The following is a 5,910-nucleotide window of genomic DNA, read 5'->3' as shown; positions in this document are numbered from 1 at the left end:
GGGTGGTGAAAAATGCATTATGTGTATGTACATTCTGAATGAATTTTCTAAATGAATGATTCAAAGAAGAAAAGTAGACTAAATAAAAATATATTTTTTAAAAAGTCCAGATAATTTCCAGGGGAACAGATGAACGACTTTTGATACTGAAAATCAAGATTTTCCCATATGGAGAGGTCTATTCCATTTTTCTTTGCATTAACCGCAGGGCCCAGCAGTCACTCCCTGGCATCCCTGGGCCCAGGGATGAGAACCTGCCCATTTCACTTATCCCAGAATGAAAGCAAGGGCAACAGGGTGCTCTGCCGTCTGGAGTTGGAGGCGTGAGCGCTATTGCTGGACTGTCATACACACCCACAGCTGAGCTGCATTAAAGACTTAATGCATCACCAGACACTATACACCACGTTTTACTTGCCATTCCCGCATTTATCCCCAGAAAGATCCTGTGAAGTATTTTTTATCTTCATTTTCAAATGAGGAAACTGATGCTCCCAGGTTATGTCACATGCACGAGAAATCACCCATCTGCGGCCTGCACCAGCCCTCCCTGGCCACAGTGGTCACAGCCATACTCTCCCACACTGCTCTGCCTCCTGCTCAGAGTCGCCTTCATCCTAAAATGCACACACTGAGAGATTTTGGAAAGGGAAGTGCGAGTTCCAAACAAGTAATGAGCAGTGATCGCTGTTTTTAAGTGTCTCAATCAGTCACTGGTGTAGACAGAGCTAAGATCAGTGTTGGACGCTGACTCATGGTCCAGCCACATCGGCAGGTGCATTCTCCCCCGAGTAACACCTGCAGATGACGAGGTCAACCTTCAGAGCAACCTTCCACAAGCACATGCTATCATGTGCTGTTCCCACCCGCCAATGCCCTGTAATTTAGGTTCCTCTAAGAGTTTTTAATGTTGGTAAGCGCTGACACAGAGAGAATCATTTTACAAAATTTGGAAACAAATACATGTGCCTATGTATACACATGTACAGACTTATTTAACTTATAAATAATTTTCTTGGCAGAGTATTTTCTGGGGCAATTCCCACATCCCAGGTTAACTCAAAAAATTGAGGCCTCACCTGTTGTAGTGAAGAACCATTTCTGGGCTCCACTCCAAGCAACCCTCAGGAAGCTAAGCCACCCCCCCACTTCGGTTCTTGTCTGCCTCACTTGGGGCACACTGTCCACTCACGGACAACCTCCTTAAGTTGTGTTCCCCCAAAAGATGCTGAAGTCCTAACCCCCAGGACATGCAAATGTGAACTTCTTTGAAAATAGGGTCTCTGTGGAGGACCAAGTTAAGGTAAGGTCATCAGGGTGGGCCCTAATCCAACGTGACTGTGTCTTCATAGAAAGGAGAAATCTCAGCAGACGTGCACACAGGGAGGACTCCATGCAAAAATGAAGGCAAAGCCTGGGGCAGTGACTCTACAAGCCAAGGATGCCGAGGGTCGCCAGCAATGACCTCAAGGCAGCAGAGTGAGATGGCAGCCTTCCTTGTGGCTCTCAGAAGGATGCAACCTTGCTGACACCCTGATCTTGGACTTCCAGCCTCCAGAACTGTGGGATAATGAACCTGCACAAGCCAAGGATGCCGAGGGTCGCCAGCAATGACCTCAAGGCAGCAGAGTGACATGGCAGCCTTCCTTGTGGCTCTCAGAAGGATGCAACCTTGCTGCCACCCTGATCTTGGACTTCCACCCTCCAGAACTGTGGGACAATGAACCTGTTGCTTTAATCACCAGCTGGTAGCCCTAGAAAATTAACATTACCTCCCCCCCACCCCAGGACAGACACGGGGGTGACTCTCCATCCCCTGCATGCCAGTCAGTCCAAACTACTTGCACTTGTAGGGTTGTTCCATTCCCTTGAACACTCTTCTTGTTTCTGCTGGACTAACACAACTTGTCTACAAGACCCAGCTCCTGCATGGCATCCTCTGGACAGCCCTCCCTGACCCCCAGGCCTGGCAAAGCCCACTGTGCATGTGTCTACCATAGCACTTGTCACACCTTAGCATGGCGATTGACTGTTTTGTCTCCCCCTGCAGATTAAGAGCCCCTTGAGAGCAGACACATTGAGACTTCAATACCCGCAATGAATCACCAGTTAACAAAATACACCTCCCTCCATTTGCACCTTGAGATAGTAAGGATGGTTTTTAAAATTTAAGCACGGGAAAAGCAATGAATTTCCTATTCCTGGTCTTTAATTTCATGTTAATGAATGAGGTATATATTTTCCTATGAAGCCTAGAAGAGGCCAATCAAAATCAAAGCAAGATACTCTAATCTTTGTGTTACTATTATTTATCCAATTAAACAAGTACACATATTTACTCTACTTTGTTTCCCCAGCAGAAAAAGGATGCTTACTGATTTTTATGATGCTAGCCATAAAATGATAGGTGTAAGGCACGTGTCTTCGCAGATGGAGGCAGGGTACCCTACACAGGGACGCTTCCTGATACTGCATTATGGTTTGGCACCACGAGAGGGCACCAGGGAGTGGCTGGATGTGGTGACTTTCGCACTGATCCCAGATATTTTGGAATTTGAGACTTGTACACTCCTGAAACAGAAAAACCTCAGGATACAAAAGCCACTTTCCCAGGATGCAAGATCCCTCCCTGCACGGCCTTTCTCCGTTGCACCTCTAATGCCCAGGATAGTGTCAACCGTCGGGCCAGTGGTCAACTGAGCATCTACAAAAGACGGAGTCAGGCAGGATGTACAAAAGTCGGAATTTGAGACTTGTACACTCCTGAAAGAGAAAAACCTCAGGATACAAAAGCTGCTTTCCCAGGATGCAAGATCCCTCCCTGCACGGCCTTTCTCCGTTGCACCTCTAATGCCCAGGATAGTGTCAACTGTCGGGCCAGTGGTCAACTGAGCATCTACAAAAGACGGAGTCAGGCAGGATGTACAAAAGTCACCTGTATTCCAGCCAAAATACCTAGAAAAAGAAATCTCTTCTAAGGCGGGGGCGGGGGGGGAAGACAAACTACATAAGACACAATACATTTAAAATATGTATTGAAATTACAAATCAAACTTTTCCATAGGATTCCAAAGTACAAAACACAACATTAAAAGGCATTCAAACAGCGCTTTTATACATCACAGTGTTAGTGGCACAAAATGTACTGACATTTCAAAAACACAAACCAAATTTGTTTTGTTTTTGTTTTACCACCACTTGTCAAATACATAATGTCTACATATGCATGACTCATTCATGCGTATCTTTATACAAGATTAAAATACACCCATGGTAAAGTGAGCAGAGAAGAAGAGGCCAGGCGTGTGGCACGTAGCTGTCCCCCGGGGAAGGCTCCCACGCTGTGGAAGGCAGGACTACACAAGCCGAGGGCAGTGGAGACCACAGGTCGTACAACCCATGGTAAAGTGAGCAGAGAAGAAGAGGCCAGGCGTGTGGCACGTAGCTGTCCCCCGGGGAAGACTCCCACGCTGTGGAAGGCAGGACTACACAAGCCGAGGGCAGTGGAGACCACAGGTCGTACACACTGAGACTGCACGCTCTCCTGGCCGTGGTGCCTCAGCAGTTCTATTGTAATGCAGCACCCTGCAATCCGTTTGGTGTGTTTGGCAATACCTGTCATAATCCCTTCATTTTGTTTATTTTCATAAGGGCTTGAGTTAATCATAAGGAATAAACAAGCTTTGGTATTTTTAAAAGACCTTCATGAAGCTTTGTACGTGCGAAATGGTTTCCCTTGATTTTCCTGGGAATCATACATATGCGCATATGTATGTATCCACACACAAACTGTTGCATTTATTAATAAACGAGAATCTGAGAAATATACAAAAGCCTACTCTGGTTCTCTCCAATCCCCTAATTTTTAAAAGACTACCATGGGAAAATTTGCTGTCCTAATTTATTAAATACCTTTGAATTTTTGTAATATAAGTGAAAAAGATAAACTCATCTGGAAGGAATTTTTGCATCTCTGATAATCCCTCTCCCCTCGGGCCCTGTGTTCTAATCAGGAATTGGCCTGGGTCCTAAACAGTTTTATGGAATAATATGTTGTAAAGAGAATTTGTTCTCCTTTAAAAAGAGGTCAGAGGTGGCAGACGTTGGTCCCTCAGTGTGTAGCTTCTCCTGGGAGTTGACGAAGAAAAACGGATTTGGACAGAGATTCATGCAAAGGCTTCATTTCTGCTCAGATGCTAAGTCAGTCTCTGCTCCATGAACAGCCACGGCGACTCCATCTCTGAAGGCGCTGGCCTCGTGTGACACCAGGTACGTCCAGTAAAATCTCATAGCGCGGTCGGTTACCAGAGGGTCTCAGATAACCTGCAGGTCAGCATGTCCTCAGCAGCCACCCCAATGGCACAGCGGTATAGTGGCACAGTCCCTCTTTAAGGGCCTCCTTCTTCTGCTCCCCAGGATTTAAAGGCCTCTAAATAAATAAACATCTGTGCTTCCAGGACATCAGACTAGAAAAGTGAATGTCATTTTTCAATTAAGACAGACCACACTGGATCAGAGGCGTGAATCCGTCCACTCCCACGTTTCACTGGGGAGCGGCAGCAAGACCGAGGTGAAGTCCAGGGCATCCTCCTGTTTCTATTTACGTTGTACGGCAAGCACGTGATACCGCATCACCATAAACAATGGTCGTGGCACTCCTCACGCAAAGAAAAGCAGTCTGACAGGGGAAATGCAAGTTTATGCACCTCTATGTGACCTTGCTGGTATTTAGATACAGAGTGAACAATTTTAATTGTATTACTAAACCAAACTGAGGAAACAGGCATGCTTGATACAAAAAGAAAGAGCTGGCAGGTGCTAATTTGACTGCTCCTGGCTGGACCCAGGATCTCTGTGGTCCCTACTTGGGTCACACCATATGCTTGTGAGACACATCGGACTGAAGGCACAAGGATGTTTGGGGCTACAGATGTTCATGATTGAGCCAGAGACTCTCCCGAGATAGAAGGACATCTCGTCCCTCCAGGAATAAGGGGATCTGAGTGCTAGCCCTGGGGATGCAAGCTTTTCAGAATCTCTGACTCCCACCCCAAGGACAGGGTTCTACTGAATGGACTCATGCAGTGGACTGCAGGTATTACAGGCAGGAAGGTCTGGGGTGTCATAAACTCCTGCTCCATGGGCCACTGGAAATAGGGTCATGGCCTGACATCTCTGATAGGCATTTTAAAGGGCACTGGCCAGACAACTGCACCCACAAATCGCAGGCTGAAAAGCCATTCTACCACTAGACCCCATCGCAGTATCTCAAACTTCATCCAGAAAGATGTTTCAGGCATGTTCTTACTTACTAAACTGTTATATTGCAATTACAGGAAAATTTTGAAAATAACTTTGACACACATTGATTTTCTAAATGGCTTCAGTGTCATAAAGAAAATCAAAACTGGGTGAAGAGTGAGATGATACTGATTCTTCTCACCTATTCAATGTTAGGTAATAAAGAAGAAATTTCTACACGCGGAAGGTAAACTAGGACCTGACACTGATACACAAATGTAGAAGTCAAACACACACAAAATCACCACATTTTAAAAATGTGCTTGCTATGAGCAAATAACTGAGATAAAAGGATTGTTTTTGTTTTACTTCTTTGTAGAGTGCTTATTAACACATTTTAAGAAATGACACCATAATAAATCGACATTTGCCTTTTGCTCCTTAGAAGCACATGTGCCTGTGAAAGTCAACTTTCTTTAAAGAATACACTTTCTCCACTTTTCAATGTCAACTGATGGAGCGATGGGTGTCTTCTTATCGATCCATGCATTTTGCTGGCATAGAAAGAGTCACATACTGCCCTGCAAAAGACCAAGTGGTAAGATCCCCACATCAGAATAATTCAGTGAAATGGAAGCTTTTTCCAAGCCATGACAAAAGGTTAGTAAT

Source organism: Galeopterus variegatus, unplaced genomic scaffold (assembly GCF_000696425.1).
Source record: "Galeopterus variegatus unplaced genomic scaffold, G_variegatus-3.0.2 Scaffold1897, whole genome shotgun sequence".
NCBI classification, from domain to species: domain Eukaryota; kingdom Metazoa; phylum Chordata; class Mammalia; order Dermoptera; family Cynocephalidae; genus Galeopterus; species Galeopterus variegatus.
The sequence above is the reverse complement of the archived record's forward strand: the minus strand, read 5'-3'. Positions refer to the sequence as shown.